Source organism: Chiloscyllium plagiosum, unplaced genomic scaffold (genome assembly GCF_037043375.1).
Source record: "Chiloscyllium plagiosum isolate Xiang-an unplaced genomic scaffold, Cpla_swu_hap1 HiC_scaffold_53X, whole genome shotgun sequence".
Lineage (NCBI taxonomy): Eukaryota > Metazoa > Chordata > Chondrichthyes > Orectolobiformes > Hemiscylliidae > Chiloscyllium > Chiloscyllium plagiosum.
Window position 1 is genome coordinate 1,199,954 of NW_028270191.1, and position 18,104 is coordinate 1,218,057.

Sequence of the window (18,104 nt, forward strand, 5' to 3'; positions counted from 1 at the left end):
CGTGCAGTTTGTTTCATGCACTAAATGTGTGCAGTTTGTTTGATTGAATCAACGCGTTACGCTTGCGGCTTTGAACGGATGAGAGAACCTCAACTCATTGAATTATCGTGTGCAGTCTGTTTCATTGAATGAATGAGTGCAGTAGGATTCACTAAATAAGTGAGTTACGATTTGGCATGTGCAGCCTCTTTCATTGAAATGAACGTGTGCACTTTCATTCACTAAATAAGCGTGTTAAGTTCATTTCATTGAATGAATGAGAGTAGCTGTATTCATTGAAATGACAAATGCACTTTGCTTGATGGTCTAAATGTGTGCAATTTGTTTGATTGAATCAATGCGTTAAACTAGTGGCATTGAATGAATGAGAGTACCTCGACTCATTGAATTAACATGTGCAGTCTGTTTCATTGAATGAATGAGTTGCAGTAGGATTCACAAAATAAGCGAGTTACGTTTGTTCCATTGAAACGCGGAATATGGTGTGATTCATTGAATCAATAATCGTAGTTTGATTGAATGATTCAATGAATGCAGTTTGTATAATTGAATGGAAGCTTTGAGCTTGACACATTGAATGAATGAGAGAAGCTCTCTCATTGAATTAACACGTGCAGTTTGGTTCATGGAGTGAAAGTGTGCAGTTTGATTGAGACATTGCGTGAAACTTGTGGCATTGAATGAAAGGCCGTCGCTCGACTCATTAATTTGGCAAGTGCAGCCTCTTTCATTGAAATGAACGTGTGCACTTTCATTCACTAACTAAGCGTGTTAAGTTTATTTCATCGAAACATTGAATAACGTTTCATTCATTAAATCACTCATTAAAGTTTGAATCAATGAATGCAGTTTGTTTCATTGAATCAAAGCGTTAAGCTTGGCACATTGACTGAAGGAGAGTCGCTCTACTCATTGAATTGACACGTGCAGCCTCTTTCTTTGAATGAACGAGTGCAGTTTGATTCACTGAATAATTGAGTTAAGTTTGTTTCATTCATGCAATGGATTACATTTGATTCATTGAATCAATTATTGTAGTTTGATTCAATGATTTCATTGAATGAAATCGTTAAGCTTGACACATTGAATGAATGAGAGAAGCTCTACGTATTGAATTAAGACTGTATCATTGAATGAATGCGTGCAGTTTATTTCATAGAATGAATGTGTTTTGCTCGTGGCATTGAATGAATGGCAGGAGCGCTCCTCTTTGAATTAAGACGTGCAGTGTGTTTCATTGAATGAATGGGTGCAGTTTGCTTCACGAAGTGTACGAGTTAAGTTTGTTTAATTGAATCGATTAATACTGTTTGATTCATTAACTCAATGATTGCAGTTTGATTCAATGATTGAATGTATGCAGTTGGTTTCATTGAATGAAAGTGTTAAGCTCGAGATATTGAATGAAAGAGAAAAGCTCTACTCATTGAATGAACACGTGCAGATTGCTTCATGGAATAAATATGTGCAGTTTGTTTGATTGAATAAATGCGGTAAGCTTGTGTCATTGAACGAAAGCGACTATCTCTACTCATTAGATTCTCTCGTGCAGTCTGTTTCATTGAATGAACGAATGCAGTTTGATTAACTAAATAAGTGAGCTACGTTTGTTTCATTCAGACAATGAATAACGTTTGATTGATTGAATCAATGATTGAAGTTTGATTCAATGTTTTAATGAATGTAATTTGTTGCATTGAATGAAATCATTAAGCTTGACACATTGAATAAATGGGAGAATCTCTACTCATTGAATTAAAGTGTGCAGACTGTATTATTGAATAAATGCGTGCAGCTTGTCTCATTGAATGAATGCGTTTTGCCCGTGGCATTGAATGAATGGCAGGGGCTCTACTCTTTGAATAAAGTCGTGCAGTGCATTTCATTGAATGCTCGATGCAGTTTGATTCACGAAGTAAATGAGTTAAGTTTGCTTGATTGAATCGATTATTACTGTTGGAGTCCTTGACTCAATGATTGCAGTTTGATTCAATGATTGAATGAAGGCAGTTGGCTTCATTGAATGAAACGTTTTGCACTTGGCATTGAATGAATGGCAGGAGCTCTACTCTTTGAATTAAGACGTGCAGTGTATTTCATTGAATGAATGGGCGCCGTTTGATTCACGAAGTGTATGAGTTAAGTTCGTTTGATTGAATCGATTAATACTCTTTGATTCGTTGACTCGATTGCAGTTTGACTCAATGATTGAATGAATGCAGTCGGTTTCGTTGAATGAAAGCGTTAAGCTCGAGACATTGAATAAACGAGAAAAGCTGTACTCGTTGAATTAACACGTGCAGTCTGTTTCACTGAATGAACGCGTGCAGTTTCTTTCATTGAATGAATGGCAAAAGCTCGATTCATTGGATTAGCACTTGCCGAGCGGTTCCATAATGTACCTGTACTGTGCTGTTATGTTCTGTGTTCTGTTATTCTAAATTCCTTTATTAGCCGAGCAGTTCCATCATGTGCCTGTGTTGCGCTTTAAATATCCTATGTTCAATGAGTCTAATTGCCTTTAGTAGTCGAGAGATTCGACAAAGGACTCTGTAATGTTCTATGTTGTATTGGTCTAATGTCCACTATTAGCCGAGTGTATCCAGAATGGGTCTGTACTGTGCTGTAATTCTCTACGTTCTATGAATCTATATATCTTTATTAGCCGAGCGGTTCCCTAAAGGACGTTTAATGCTGTGTGTTGTATGAGTCTGACTTCCTTTATTAGCCGAGCTGTTCCATAAATGGCCTGTATCGCTCTGTAATGCTGTTTGTTCTCTAACTCTGACTTCCTTTATTAGCCGAGCGTTTATAAAGGACCTGTATTGCGCTGTAATGTTCTATGTTGTATAGGTCTAACATCCGGTCAGAACCGAGTGGTATAATGCTGCGTGTTCTGAGACTCTAACTTCCTTTATTAACCGAATGGTACCATAAAGGGCCTGTACTGCGCTGTAATGTTGTATGTTGTGTGAGTCTGACTTCCTTTATCAGCCTAGCTGTTCCATAAATGGCCTGTACCGCTCTGTAATGCTGTTTGTTCTCTGACTCAGACTTCCTTTATTAGCCGAGCGGTTCCATAATTGACCTGTAATGTGCTATGTTGTATTGGTCTAATGTCCGGTATTACCCGTTCAGTTCCCTAAAGCACATGTCCTGCGCTGTAATGCTGTGTGTTCTTTGAGTCTGACTTCCATTATTAGCTGAGCTGTTCCATAAATGGCCTGTACTACGCTGTAATGTTGTTTGCTCTCTGACTCTGACTCCGACTTCCTTTTATTAGCCAAGCGGTTCCATAAAGGACCTGTACTGCGCCGTAATGTTCTATGTTGGCTTGGTCTAATGTCCGGTATTGGCCAAGCCAACATTGTTCTATTTTCTGGATTAGTGGTGCTGGAAGAGCACAGCAGTTCAGGCAGCATCCGAGGAGCAGTAAAATCGACGTTTCGGGCAAAAGCCCTTCATCAGGAATACAGGCAGAGAGCCTGAAGTGTGGAGAGATAAATGAGAGGAGGGTGGGGGTGGGGAGAAAGTAGCATAGAGTACAATAGGTGAGTGGGGGAGGGGATGAAGTAAATGTGGCTGTGGTAGCGAGTTGTTTCAGGACATGGTTGAAGAGCATTAGGGCAGAGGAAATGACCTGGGAGTTGCAGTGGGAGAGGGACTCCCTGAGATTCTTGTAGAGAGAGGAGGAAAACTTCAAGGCAGGCATCCTTGCGAGAGGATTCGCAGTAGGGTTAAAATCAACCAGGTAAAAACAATGGTTTCCAGCATCTGCAGTCATTGTGTTTACCCTGTAATGTCCTATGTTATATTGGTCTAATGTTGTACTAGCTGTGTGGTTCCATAAAGGGCCTGTAATGTGCTGTAACGTTCTATGAATCTATATTCCTTTATTAGCCGAGCATTTCCCTAAAGGGCCTGTACTGCGCTGTAAATACTCTATGTTCAATGAGTCTAAATGCCTTTAGTAGAACAAGAATAAATTACAGTGTGGAAACAAGTCCACACCGACCCGCCGAAGCGAAACCCACCCATACCCCTGCATTTACACCTTACCTAACACTACGGGCAATTTAGCATGGCCAATTCACCTGACCTGCACATCTTTGTGACTGTGGGAGGAAACCGGAGCACCCGGAGGAAACCCACGCAGACACGGGGAGAACGTGCAAACTCCACACAGTCAGTCGCCTGAGGCGGGAATTGAACCCGGGTCTCAGGCGCTGTGAGGCAGCAGTGCTAACCACTGTGCCACCGTGCCGCCCAGCGATTCCACAAAGGATCTGTACTGCCTTGAAATCCTCTATGATCTTTGATTCTATATTCCTGTATTGGCCGAGTGGTTCCATAAAGGGTCTGTAATGCGCTGTAATGCTGTATGTTCTATGAGTCTAACTTCCTTTATTAGTCGAGCGGTTCGATCAAGGGGCTGTACTGTACTGTCATGTTCAATGTTGTATTGCTCTAATGTCCGGTATTGGCCGAGTGGTTCCCTAAAGAACATGAACTGCGCAATAATGTTGTATTTTGTATTGGTCTAACATCCGGTAAGAACTGAGCGGTGTAATGCTGTATGTTCTGAGACTCTAACTTCCCTTATTAGCCAAGCGGTTCCACCAAGGGCCTGTACTGCGCTGTAATGTTCTATGTTGTATTGGTCTATGGTCCGGTATTAGCCGAGTGGTACCATAAAGGTGCTTGTACTGCGCTGTAATGCTTTGTTCTGTGACTCTGACTTCTTTTGTTAGCCGAGCGGTTCCATCAAGGCGCTGTACTGTGCTGTCATGTTCTATGTTTTATTGGTCTAATATCTGGTATGAGCCAAGTGTATCCATAATGGGTCTGTACTGTGCTGTAATTCTCTGCGTTCTATGAATCTATATTCCTTTATTAGCCGAGCGGTCCCATAAAGGAATTGTACTGCGCTGTAATGTGCTATGTTGTATTAGGGCGCATGGTATTGTGTACAATGTCGAGAACAGCAGTCCCTGTATATAATATAGAGAGCACCAGATGCTGTGTCTAATACAAAGAACATGAAACCCTGTTTTAATAAAGAGAACAGCTGTCCCTGTGTTTATTATAGAGAACAGCAGTCCCTGTGTACCATATAGAAAACACGAGTCACTGTGTATAATATAGAGAGCAGCAGATGCTGTGTCTAATATAAAGAACATGAATCCCTGTTTTAATAAAGAGAACAGCTGTCCCTGTGTGTAATATTGAGAGCAGAAGTCCCTGTGCATGATATAGAGAACAACAGTCATTGTGTCTATTTAAGAGCTCAGCAGACCCTGTGTACAATATAGAGATCAGCAGTCCCTCTGTATGTTTTAGAGAACAGCAGTGCCTGTTTGCAATTGTACACAGAGATAGCTGTTCTCTATATTATACACTGTGACTCATATTCTCTACATTGTACACAAGGACTGGTGTTGTCTATATTATACCCAGACACTGGTGTTCTCTATATGATACACAGGCACGACGGTTCTCTTCATTAAACACATAGGTCATGTTCTTTATATTAGATGCAGTGTCTGCTGTTCTCTATATTATACACAGGGACTGCTGTTCTCGACATTGTACACAGAGAGTGCTTTTCTCTATATTATACATATGGATTGCTATCCTCTATATTAGTTACAGGGACTGCTGTTGTCTATATTATACACAGGTACAGCTATTCTCTATATTATACACAGGGGCTGCTGTTCCCTACATTATACACAATAACTGTGACTCCCTATGTTAGATACAGGGACAGCTGTTTCCTATATGAGACACAGAGACATCTGCTCTCTATATTATATGCAGGCAGTGCTGTTCTTGAAAATAATCACAGAAACTGCTGTTCCTTATACTATACACAGGGACTGCTGTTCTTGACATTGTACACAAAGACTGCTTTTCTCTATATTGTACACAGGGATTGTTGGACTCTATATCATACACAGGGATGGCTGTTCTCTATATTTTACACATAGTTGGCTGTTCTCTTTATTAAACACTTCAGTGTGCTGTTTCTGTATCTGTACTCTCACTTCAGTGTGCTGTTTCTGTATCTGTACTCTCAGTTCAGTGTGCTGTTTCTCTATCTGTACTCTCACTTCAGTGCGCTGTTTCTGTATCTGTACTCTCAATTCAGTGTGCTGTTTCTCTATCTGTACTCTCACTTCAGTGTGCTGTTTCTCTATCTGTGCTCTCACTTCAGTGTGCTGTTTCTCTATCTGTACTCTCAGTTCAGTGTGCTGTTTCTCTATCTGTACTCTCAGTTCAGTGTGCTGTTTCTCTATCTGTACTCTCACTTCAGTGTGCTGTTTCTCTATCTGTACTCTCACTTCAGTGTGCTGTTTCTCTATCTGTACTCTCACTTCAGTGTGCTGTTTCTCTATCTGTACTCTCACTTCATTGTGCTGTTTCTCTATCTGTATTCTCACTTCAGTGTGCTGTTTCTCTATCTGTATTCTCAGTTCAGTGTGCTGTTTCTGTATCTGTACTCTCACTTCAGTGTGCTGTTTCTGTATCTGTACTCTCACTTCAGTGTGCTGTTTCTCTATCTGTACTCTCACTTCAGTGTGCTGTTTCTCTATCTGTACTCTCACTTCAGTGTGCTGTTTCTCTATCTGTGCTCTCACTTCAGTGTGCTCTTTCTCTATCTGTACTCTCACTTCAGTGTGCTGTTTCTCTATCTGTACTCTCACTTCAGCGTGCTGTTTCTCTATCTGTACTCTCACTTCAGTGTGCTGTTTCTGTATCTGTACTCTCTCTTCAGTGTGCTGTTTCTCTATCTGTACTCTCACTTCAGCGTGCTGTTTCTCTATCTGTACTCTCACTTCAGTGTGCTGTTTCTGTATCTGTACTCTCACTTCAGTGTGCTGTTTCTCTATCTGTACTCTCACTTCAGTGTGCTGTTTCTCTATCTGTACTCTCACTTCAGTGTGCTGTTTCTCTATCTGTGCTCTCACTTCAGTGTGCTGTTTCTCTATCTGTACTCTCAGTTCAGTGTGCTGTTTCTCTATCTGTACTCTCAGTTCAGTGTGCTGTTTCTCTATCTGTACTCTCACTTCAGTGTGCTGTTTCTCTATCTGTACTCTCACTTCATTGTGCTGTTTCTCTATCTGTATTCTCACTTCAGTGTGCTGTTTCTCTATCTGTATTCTCAGTTCAGTGTGCTGTTTCTGTATCTGTACTCTCACTTCAGTGTGCTGTTTCTGTATCTGTACTCTCACTTCAGTGTGCTGTTTCTCTATCTGTACTCTCACTTCAGTGTGCTGTTTCTCTATCTGTACTCTCACTTCAGTGTGCTCTTTCTCTATCTGTACTCTCACTTCAGTGTGCTCTTTCTCTATCTGTACTCTCACTTCAGTGTGCTGTTTCTCTATCTGTACTCTCACTTCAGCGTGCTGTTTCTCTATCTGTACTCTCACTTCAGTGTGCTGTTTCTGTATCTGTACTCTCACTTCAGTGTGCTGTTTCTCTATCTGTACTCTCACTTCAGTGTGCTGTTTCTCTCTGTACTCTCAATTCAGTGTGCTGTTTCTCTATCTGTATTCTAACTTCAGTGTGCTGTTTCTCTATCTGTACTCTCACTTCAGTGTGCTGTTTCTCTCTCTGTACTCTCACTTCAGTGCGCTGTTTCTGTATCTGTTCACTCAGTTCATTGTGAGTACAGATGGAGAAAAACTACAGTCAGTGTGCTGTTTCACTGTTTGCTGTTTCTCTGTCTGTATTGTCCGATCAGCGTGTTATTTCTCTACCTATTCTCTCAGTTCAGTGTGCAGTTTCTCTATCTGTACTGTCTAATAGAATTCTAGAGATGTACAGCATGGAAACAGACCCTTCAGTCCAACCCGCCCATGCCGACCAGATATCCCAACCCAATCTAGTCCCACCTGCCAGAATCCGGCCCATATCCTTCCGAACCCTTCCTATTCACATACCCATCCAAATGCCTCTTAAATGTTGTATGTGTACCAGCCTCTACCACATCCTCTGGCAGCTCATTCCATACACGTACCATCCTCTGCGTGAAATAGTTGCCCCTTAAGTTTAGGGTGAGAGGGGAAAGATATAAAAGAGACCTATGTCCTCTAGTTCTGGACTCCCTGACCCCAGGGAAAGGACTTTGTCTATTTATCCTACCCATGCCCCTCATAATTTTGTAAACCTCTATAAGGTCACCCCTCAGCCTCCAACGCTCCAGGGAAAACAGCCCCAGCCTGTTCAACATCTCTCTATAGCTCAAATCCTCCAACCCTGGCAACATCCTTGTAAATCTTTTCTGAACCCTTTCAAGTTTCACAACATCTTTCCAATAGGAAGGAGACCAGAATTGCAATATTCCAATAGTGGTCTAACCAATGCCCTGTATAGCCACAACATGACCTCCCAACTCCTGTCCTCAACACTTTGACCAATAAAGGAAAGCATACCAAACGCCTTCTTCACTATCCTATCTACCTGCAACTCCACTTTCAAGGAGCTATGAGCCTGCACTCCAAGGTCTCTTTGTTCAGCAACACTCCCTAGGACCTTACCATTAAGTGTATAAGTCCTGCTCAAGTTTGCTTTCCTAAAATGCAGCACCTCGCATTTATGTAAATTAAACTCCATCTGCCACTTCTCAGCCCATTGGCCCATCTGGTCCAGATCCTGTTGTAATCTGAGGTAACCCTCTTCGCTGTCCACTGCACCACCAATTTTGGAGTCATCTGCAAACTTACTAACTGTACCTCTGATGCTCGCATCCCAGTCATTTTATGTAAATGACAAAAAGTGCTACTCGCTCCATCCCTCTCTCTCTCTGTACCTACATGTCTCTTTCTCTCCCTCTCTGTCGCTCTCTGCACACCACCCCTCAAACCCCACCTGCCACCCTCTCACTCACTAAGTCACTCTCTCCACCTGCCTGCCTCTCCGGCCCTGCTACTCTCTCTCTCTCCCTGCCTGCTTCTCTCTCTCTCTCTCTCCATCCCTCTCTGTCACTCTCTGCACACCACCCCTCAAACCCCACCTGCCACCCTCTCACTCACTAAGTCACTCTCTCCACCTGCATGCCTCTACGGCCCTGCTACTCTCTCTCTCTCTCTCTGCCTGTCTCTCTCTCTCTCTCTCTCCCTCCCTGCCTGCCTGGACAGACCTGCTGCTCACTCTCCCTGCCTGCCTCGACAGACCTGCAATTCTCTCTCCCTGCCTGCCACAATCTCTCTCTCTGCCGGCCACTCACTCTCTCTGTCTCTTTCTCGATCTCTCTATACCTTTCCGCCTCTCTCTCTGTGTCTCTCTACCTGCCTGCTTCTCCCCCCTCTCTCTCTACCTGCCTGCCTCTCCCCCTCTCTCTCCACCTGCCTGCCTCTCCTTCTCTCTCTCTACCTGCTTGCCTCTCCCTCTCTCTCTCTGTCTCTCTCTCTACCTGCCTGCCTCTCCTTCCCTCTCTCTCTCTCTCTCTCTCTCTCTGTCTCTCTACCAGCCTGCCTCTTCCTCTGTCTCTCTACCTGCCTGCCTCTCCCCCTCTCTCTCTATCTGCCTGCCTCTCCTTCTCTCTCTCTACCAGCCTGCCTCTCCCTTTGTCTATCTACCTGCCTGCCTCTCCCCCCCTCTCTATACCTGCCTGCCTCTCCCTCTGTCTCTCTACCTGCCTGCCTCTCCCCCTCTCTCTACCTGTCTGCCTCTCCCTCTCTCTCTCTCTGTCTCTCTCTACCTGCCTGCCTCTCTCTCTCTGTCTGTCTAACTGCCTGCCTCTCTCTCTCTGTCTGTCTACCTGCCTCCTCTCTCTCTGTCTCCCTCCCTGCATGCTTCTCTCTCTCTGTATGTCTCTCAACCTGCCTTCTCTCTCTTTGTCCCCCTCCCGCCTGCCTCTCCGTGAGTCTCCCTCCCTGCCTACCGCTCTCTCTCTGTCTGTATATCTGCCTGTCTCTCTCTACCTGCCTGCCCCTCTCTCTGTCTCCCTCCCTGCTTGCCACTCTCTTCCTGTATCTCCCTCCCTGACTGCCTCTCCCTCTCTGTCTCTCTCTACCTGCCTGCCTCTCTCTCTGTGTCACCCTACCTGCCTGCCTCTCTCTCTGTGTCTGTCTAACTGCCTGCCTCTCTCTCTGTGTCTGTCTACCTGCCTGCCTCTCTCTCTGTGTCACCCTACCTGCCTGCCTCTCTCTCTGTGTCTGTCTAACTGCCTGCCTCTCTCTCTGTGTCTGTCTACCTGCCTGCCTCTCTGTCTGTGTCTCTCTGCCCGCCTGACTCTCATTCTGTCTCTCTACCTGCCTGCTTCTCTTTTCTTTCTCTCTCTACCTGTCTTCCTCTCTTTCTGTCTCTCTCTACCTGCCTGCCTCTCTCTCTGTGACTCTCTCCTGCTGGCATCTGTCTCTGTGTCTCTCTACTTGCCTGCATCTCTCTCTGTGTCTCTCTACCTGCCTGCCTGCCTCTCTCTCTGTCTCTCTCTACCTGCCTGCCTCTCTCTCTGTGTCACCCTACCTGCATCTCTCTCTGTGTCTCTCTACCTGCCTGCCGCTCCCTCTGAGTCTATCTTGCTGCCTGCCTCTCCCTCTGTGTCTCTCTACCTGCCTGCCTCTCTCTCTCTCTGTGTCTCCTTCCCTGCCTGTCTCTCTCTCTTCCTCCCTCACTGCCTCTCCCTCTCCATGACTCTCTATCTGAATGCCTCTCTCTGTGTCAGTCTACCTGCCTGCCTCTCTGTCTGTCTGTCTACCTGCCTGCCTCTCTCTCTGTGACTCTCTACCCGCCTGACTCTCTATCTTTCTCTCTCTACCTGTCTCTCTCTCTGTGACTCTCTCCTTCTAGCATCTATCTCTGTGCCTCTCTTCTTGCCTGCATCTCTCTCTGTGTCTCTCTACCAGCCTGTCTCCCTCTCTCTATGACTCTGTACCTGCCTGCCTCTCTCTCTGTCTCTCTCTCTATCTTCCTGCCTCTCTATCTATGTGTCAGCACATGCCTGCCGTTCTCTCTGTCTCCCTCCCTGCCTGCCTCTCTCTGTGTCTCCCTCCCTGACTGCGTCTCTCTCTGCGTCTGTCTACCTGCCTGCCTCTCTGTCTGTGTCTGTCTACCTGCCTGCCTCTCTCTCTACCCGCCTGACTCTCATTCTGTCTCTCTCTCTACCTGCCTGCCTCTCTTTCTTTCTCTCTCTACCTGCCTGCCTCTCTTTCTTTCTCTCTCTACCTGCCTCTCTCTCTGTGACTCTCTCCTTCTAGCATCTGTCTCTGTGCCTCTCTCCTTGTCTGCATCTCTCTGTGTCTCTCTACCAGCCTGCCTCTCTCTCTGTGTCTCTCTACCAGCCTGCCTCTCTCTCGCTGTCTCTCTCTACCTGCCTGCCTCTCACTCTGTTTGTCTCGCTACCTGCCTGCCTCTCTCTCTACCTGCCGAGCTCTCTCTCTGTTTCTGCCTACCTGCCTGCCTCTCCCTCTCTTTCTCTCTTTGTCTCTCTCTATCTGCCTGCCTCTCCCCCTCTCTCTCTCCTTGTCTCTGTCTATCTGCCTGCCTTTCCCCCTCTCTCTCTCTGTCTCTCTCTACCTGCCTGCCTCTCCCTCTCCCTCTCTCGACCTGCCTGCCTCTCCCTCTCTCTCTGTCTCTCTCCACCTGCCTGCCTCTCTCTCTCCCCCTCTGTGTATCTCTACCTGCCTGCCTCTCTTTCTATCTCTCTCTCTCTCTTCCTGCATGCATCTCTCTCTCTGTGTCTCTCTACATGCCTGCATCTCTCTCTGTGTCTCTCTACCTGCCTCCTCTCTCTCTGTCTCCCTCCCTGCATGCTTCTCTCTCTCTGTATGTCTCTCCACCTGCCTTCTCTCTCTTTGTCTCCCTCCCGGCCTGCCTCTCCGTGAGTCTCCCTCCCTGCCTACCGCTCTCTCTCTGTCTGTCTATCTGCCTGTCTCTCTCTACCAGCCTCCTCTCTTTCTATCTCTCTCTCTCTCTTCCTGCTGGCATCTGTCTCTGTGTCTCTCTACATGCCTGCATCTCTCTCCCTGTGTCTCTCTACCTGACTGCCTCTCCTTCTGAGTCTCGACCTGCCTGCCCCTCTCTCTCTCTTTGTGACTCCCTCCCTACCTGCCTCTCTCTCTCTGTGCCTCTCTACCTGCTTGCCTCTCCCTCTGTGTCTCTCTACCTGCCTGCCTCCCTCTCACTCTGTCTCTCTACATGCCTGCCTCTCTCTATCTCTCTCTCTCTTTTTCTCTCTGTCTCTAGCTGCGTGCCTCTCCCTCTCTCTCTGTCTCTATCTACCTGCCTGCCTCTCCCTGTCTCTGTGTCTATCTCCCTGCCTGCCGCTCTCTCCGTGTGTCTCTCTACCAGCCTGCCTCTCCTCTCTGTCTCTCTCTACCTGCTGCCTCTCCCTCTCTCTCTCTGTCTCTGTCTCTCTCTACCTACCGGCCTGCCTCTCTCTCTGTGAATCTCTACCTGCCTGCCTCTCCCTTTCTCTGTGTCTATCTACCTGCCTGCCTCTCTCTCCGTGTGTCTCCCTCCCTGCCTGCCTCTCCCTCTCTCTCTGTACCTGCCTGCCTCTACCTCTACCTCTCTGGAGGTGAAAGTGAGGACTGCAGATGCTGGAGATCAGAGCTGAAAATGTGTTGCTGGAAAAGCGCAGCAGGTCAGGCAGCATCCAAGGGACAGGAGAATCGACATTTTGGGCAGAAGCCCTTCTTCAGGAATTCTGTGTCTCTCTCTCTACCTGCCTGCCTCTTCCTCTCTCTCTGTCTCTCTCGAACTGCCTGACTGCCTCTCTCTCTGTGAATCTCTACGTTCCTGCCTCTCCCTCTCTCACTGTCTCTCTCTCTACATGCCTGCCTCTCTCTCTGTTTGTCCCTCTACCGGCATGCCTCACCCTCTCTCTTGTCTCTCTCCCTGCCAGCGTCTCCCTCTGTGTCTCTCCACCTGCCTGCCTCTGTGTGTGTGTCTCCCTCCCTGCCTGCCTCTCTCTTGGTGTCTCTCTACCTGCCTGCCTCTCCCTCTCTCTCTCTACCTGCCTCTCTCTCTCTCTCTCTGTCTCTCTACCAGCCTGCCTCTCTCTCTCTGTCTCTCTCTACCTGCCTGCCACTCCCTCTCTCTCTGTTTCTCTCTACCTGCCTACGTCTCCCTCTGTCTCTCCCTCTCTCTGTCTCTCTCTACCTGCCTGCCTCTCTCCCTCTCTCTCCCTACATGCCTGCCTCTCCCTGTCTCCCTGTCTCCCTGTCTCTCTCTACCTGCCTGCCTCTCCCTCTCTCTCTCCCTCTCTGTCTCTCTGTCTCTCTGTCTCTCTGTCTCTCTGTCTCTCTGTCTCTCTGTCTCTCTGTCTCTCTGTCTCTCTGTCTCTCTGTACCAGCCTGCCTCTCTCTCTCTCTTTCTACTGATCTGCCTCTCTTTCTCTGTCTCTGTCTCTCTACCAGCCTGCCTTTCCCTCTCTTTCTGTCTCTCTACCAGCCTGCCTCTCTCTGTGTCTCTCTACCTGCCTGATTCTCTCTCTGTGAATCTCTGCCTGCCTGCCTCTCCCTCTCTCTCTACCTGCCTGCCACTCCCCCTCTCTCTCTCTCTTCCTGCCTGCCTCTTCATCTCTCTCTATCAGTCTCTCTCTCTACCTGCCTACCTCTCCCTCTTTTTCTCTCTCTCTGTCTCTCCCTCCCTGCCTGCCTCTCCCTCTCTCTCTGTGTCTCTCTACCTGCCTAGCTCTCTCTCTAACTGCCTGGCGCTCTCTTTGTCTCTCTCTACCTGCCTCCCTCTCCCTCCCCCCCTCTCTCTCTCTCTGTGTCTCTCTCTACGTGCCTGCCTCTCCCTCTCCCTCTCTCTGTCTCTCTCCGTGCCTGCCTCACCCTCTCCCTCTCTCTATCTCTCTCCACCTGCCTGTCTGTCTGTGTGTGTCTCTCTCTCTACCTGCCTGCCTCTCTCTCTCTCTCTCTCTCTCTCTCTCTACCTGCCTGTGCCTCCCTCTCTTTCTGTCTCTCTCGATCTGCCTGCCTGGCTCTCTCTCTGTGAATCTCTACCTTCCTGCCTCTCCCTCTCTCACTGTCTCTCTCTACCTGCCTGCCTCTCCATCTCTCTCTCTCTCTCTGTCTCTCTCGACCTGCCTCTCTCTTTCTCTCTCTCTCTCTCTCTCTCCACCTGCCTGCCTCTCTCTGTGAATCTCTACCTGCCTGTCTTTCCTTCTCTCTCTCCATGTCTCTCTCTACCTGCCTGCCTCTCTCTCTCTCTCTGTCTCTCTCTACCTGCCTGCCTCTCTCTCTGTCTGTCTGTCTGTCTGTCCACCAGCCTGCCTCTCCCTCTCTCTCTCTCTCCCTCTCTCTCTCTCTCACTCTCCGTCTGTCTCTCTCTACCTGCCTCTCTCTCGCTCTCGCTCTCCCTGTCTGTCTCTCTCTACCTGCCTGCCTCTCCCTCTCTCTCTCTCCCCCCTCTCTATCCATGTCTCTCTCTACCCTGCCTGCCTCTCTGTGTCTCCCTCCCTGCCTGCCTCACTCTGTGTGTCTCTCTACCAGCCTGCCTCGCCGTCTGTCTCTCTCTCTCTCTGTCTCTCTCTACCTACCTGCCTGCCTCTCTCTCTGTGTCTCTACCTGCCTGCCTCTCTCTCCGTATCTCTCTACCTGCCTGCCTCTCTCTCCATGTCTCTCTCTACCTGCCTGCCTCTCTCCCTCTCTCTTTCTACCTGCCTGCCTCTCTTTCTCTGTCTCTCTCGACATGCCTGCCTCTCCCTCTGTGTCTCTCTACCTGCCTGCCTCTCTCTGTCTCTCCCTCCCTGCCTGCCTCTCTCTCTCTGCCTCTCTCTCTCTACCTGCCTGCCGCTCCCTCTCTCTCTCCATGTCTCTCTGTACCTGCCTGCCTCTCTCCCTCTCTCTCCCTACATGCCTGCCTCTCCCTCTTTGTCTCTCTGCCTGCCTGCCTCTCCGTCTCTCTCTCTGCCTCTCTCTCTGCCTCTCTCTCTGCCTCTCTCTCTGCCTCTCTCTCTGCCTCTCTCTCTGCCTCTCTGTACCAGCCTGCCTCTCTTTCTCTCTCACTCTGTCTCTCTCCACTGATCTGCCTCTCTTTCTCTGTCTCTGTCTCTCTCTACCTGCCTGCCTCTCCCTCTCTTTCTGTCTCTCTACCAGCCTGCCTCTCTCTGTGTCTCTCTACCTGCCTGATGCTCTCTCTGTGAATCTCTGCCTGCCTGCCTCTCCCTCTCTCTCTACCTGCCTGCCACTCCCCCTCTCTCTCTCTCTCTTCCTGCCTGCCTCTTCGTCTTTCCCTATCAGTCTCTCTCTACCTGCCTACCTCTCCCTCTTTCTCTCTCTCTCTGTCTCTCTCTACCTGCCTGCCTGTCTCTCCGTGTCTCTCTACCTGCCTGCCTCACTCTCTGACTCTCCCTCCCTGCCTGCCTCTCCCTCTCTCTCTGTGTCTCTCTACCTGCCTAGCTCTCTCTCTAACTGCCTGGCGCTCTCTTTGTCTCTCTCTACCTGCCTCCCTCTCCCTCCCCCCCTCTCTCTGTGTCTCTCTCTCTACGTGCCTGCCTCTCCCTCTCCCTCTCTCTCTCTCCACCTGCCTGTCTGTCTGTGTGTGTCTCTCTCTCTCCCTGCCTGCCTCTCTCTCTCTCTCTACCTGCCTGTGCCTCCCTCTCTCTTTCTGTCTCTCTCGATCTGCCTGCCTGGCTCTCTCTCTATGAATCTCTACCTTCCTGCCTCTCCCTCTCTCACTGTCTCTCTCTACCTGCCTGCCTCTCCCTCTCTACCTGCCTACCTCTCCCTCTCTCTCCCTGTCTGTCTCTCTCTTTCTCTGTCTCTCTTGACCTGCCTGCCTCTCTCTCTCTCTCTACCTGCCTGCCTCTCCCTCTCTACCTACCTACCTCTCCCTCTCTCTCCCTGTCTGTCTCTCTCTTTCTCTGTCTCTCTCTTGACCTGCCTGCCTCTCCCTCTCTCTATCTACCTGCCTGCCTCTCCCTCCCTCTCTGTCTCACTCTCTACTAGCCTGCCTCTCTCTCTCTTCCTGCCTGCCTCTCCCTCCCTCTCTATCTATCTCTCTCTCTCTGTCTCACTCTCTACCAGCCTGCCTCCCCCTCTCTCTCTTTCTGTCTCTCTCGACCAGCCTGCCTCTCCCTCTCTCTCTTTCTGTCTCTCTCGACCAGCCTGCCTCTCCCTCTCTCTGTCTCTCTCTACCTGCCTGCCTCTCTCTCTCTCTCTCTCTCTCTCTCTCTCTTTCACAACCGGCCTGCCTCTCTTTCTCTCTCTCTCTCTTTTTCACTACCGGCCTGCCTCTCTTTGTCTCTCTCTGTCTCACTCTCTACCAGCCTGCCTCTTCCTCTCACTCTGCCTCTCTCTCAGTGTCTCTCTACCTGCCTGCCTCTCTCTCTGTGAATCTCTACCTGCCTGCCTCTCCCTCTCTCTCTGTCTCTCTCTGCCTGTCTCTCTCTCTCCCTCTCCCTCTCTCTCTCTCTCTCTCTCTCTGCCTCTCTCTCTCTGCCTCTCTCTCTCTGCCTCTCTCTCTCTCTCTCTGCCTCTCTCTCTCTGCCTCTCTCTCTCTGCCTCTCTCTCTCTGCCTGTCTCTCTCTGCCTGTCTCTGTTTCTGCCTCTGTCTCTGCCTCTCTCAACCTACCTGCCTTTCTCTCTCTCTCTCTCTCCCTCCCTCCCTGCCTGCCTGCCTCTTTCTCTCTGTCTCTCTCTCTGTCTCTCTCTCTCCCTGCCTCTCTCTCTCTCTCTCTCTCTATCTGCCTGCCTCTCTCCGTATCTCTCTACCTACCTGCCTCTCCCTCTCTCTCTCTCTCTCTCTCTCTATGTCTCTCTCTTTCTACCTGCCTGCCTCTCCTTCTCTCTCTCTCTCCATGTCTCTCTCTACTGCCTGCCTCACTCCCTCTCTTTCTACCTGCCTGCCTCTCTTTCTCTGTCTCTCTCTACATGCCTGCCTCTCCCTCTGTGTCTCTCTACCTGCCTGCCTCTCTCTGCCTCTCTCACTCTGCCTGTCTCTCTCTCCCTGCCTCTCTCTCTCTCTCTCTCTCTCTCTCTCACTCCCTCTCTTCCTGCCTGCCTCTCTTTGTGTGAATCTCTACTTGCCTGCCTCTCCCTCTCTCTCTGTCTCTGTCTTCCTGCCTGCCCCTCTCTCTGTATCTCTCTCTGTCTACATACATGCCACGCTGTCTCTCTATCTCTTTCTCTCTACCTGCCTGCCAATCATTCACTTCCTCTCTCGCTCTCTCTTTCTCTCTCCCTGTTTGTCACTCTCTCTCTCTCATTCTCTACCTGCCTGCTTATCTCTCTCTCTCTTTCTTTCATTAGCTATCTCTTTCTTTCTACCCTCCTGTCACTCTCTCTCACTCATTCCATCTACCTGCCTGCCTCTCTTTTTCTCTTTCTACCTTTCAGCCTGTCTCACTCTCTCTCTACTTGCCTGCCTCTCTCTCTGTATAAGTGTGTGTGTGTGTGTGAGAGAGAGACCTGTCTGACCTCTATCTTTCTATCTATCTCAACTGCCTGCACTCCATCTCTCCCTCTCTCTCTGTCCACCTGCCTGCCACTCTCTCTTTCTCTATCTACTCGACTGCCTCTCTCTCTCTGTCTCTCGCTGTCTCCCTCTCTCTCTTTCTCTCTCTCCCCCTGCCTGCCTCTCTCTCGCGCTCTCTCTCTCTCTCTCTTTCTCTCTGGCTGTTTCCCTCTCTCCCGTTCTCTCTCTACCTCTCGCTGTCTCCCTCTCTCCCTCTCTCTCTCTCCCCCTGCCTGCCTCTCTCTCATGCTCTCTCTCTCTCTCTCTCTCTCTCTCTCTCTCTCTCTCTCTCTCTCTCTCTCTCTCTCTCTCTCTCTCTGGCTGTCTCCCTCTCTCCCGTTTTCTCTCTACCTCTGGCTGTCTCCCTGCCTCTCTCTCTCTCTCTCTCTTTCTTTCTCTCTCTCTCCCTTTCTCTGTACATTCCTGCCACTATTTCTCTCTCACTCTCTCTACCTGTCTGCCTCTCACTCTCTCATTCTCTACCGGCCTGCCACTCTCCATCTCTTTGTCCCTTCCTGCCTTTCACTCTGTGTCTCTCTCTCTCTCTCTCACTCACTCTCTCTACCTGCCTGCCTCCCTCTTTCTCTCGGCGCCGCCTCGTGCTCCCACGAGGAGGTTGAACAGTTCATCCACTTCACCAACACCTTCCACCCCGACCTCAACTTCACCTGGACAGTCTCAGATTCCTCCCT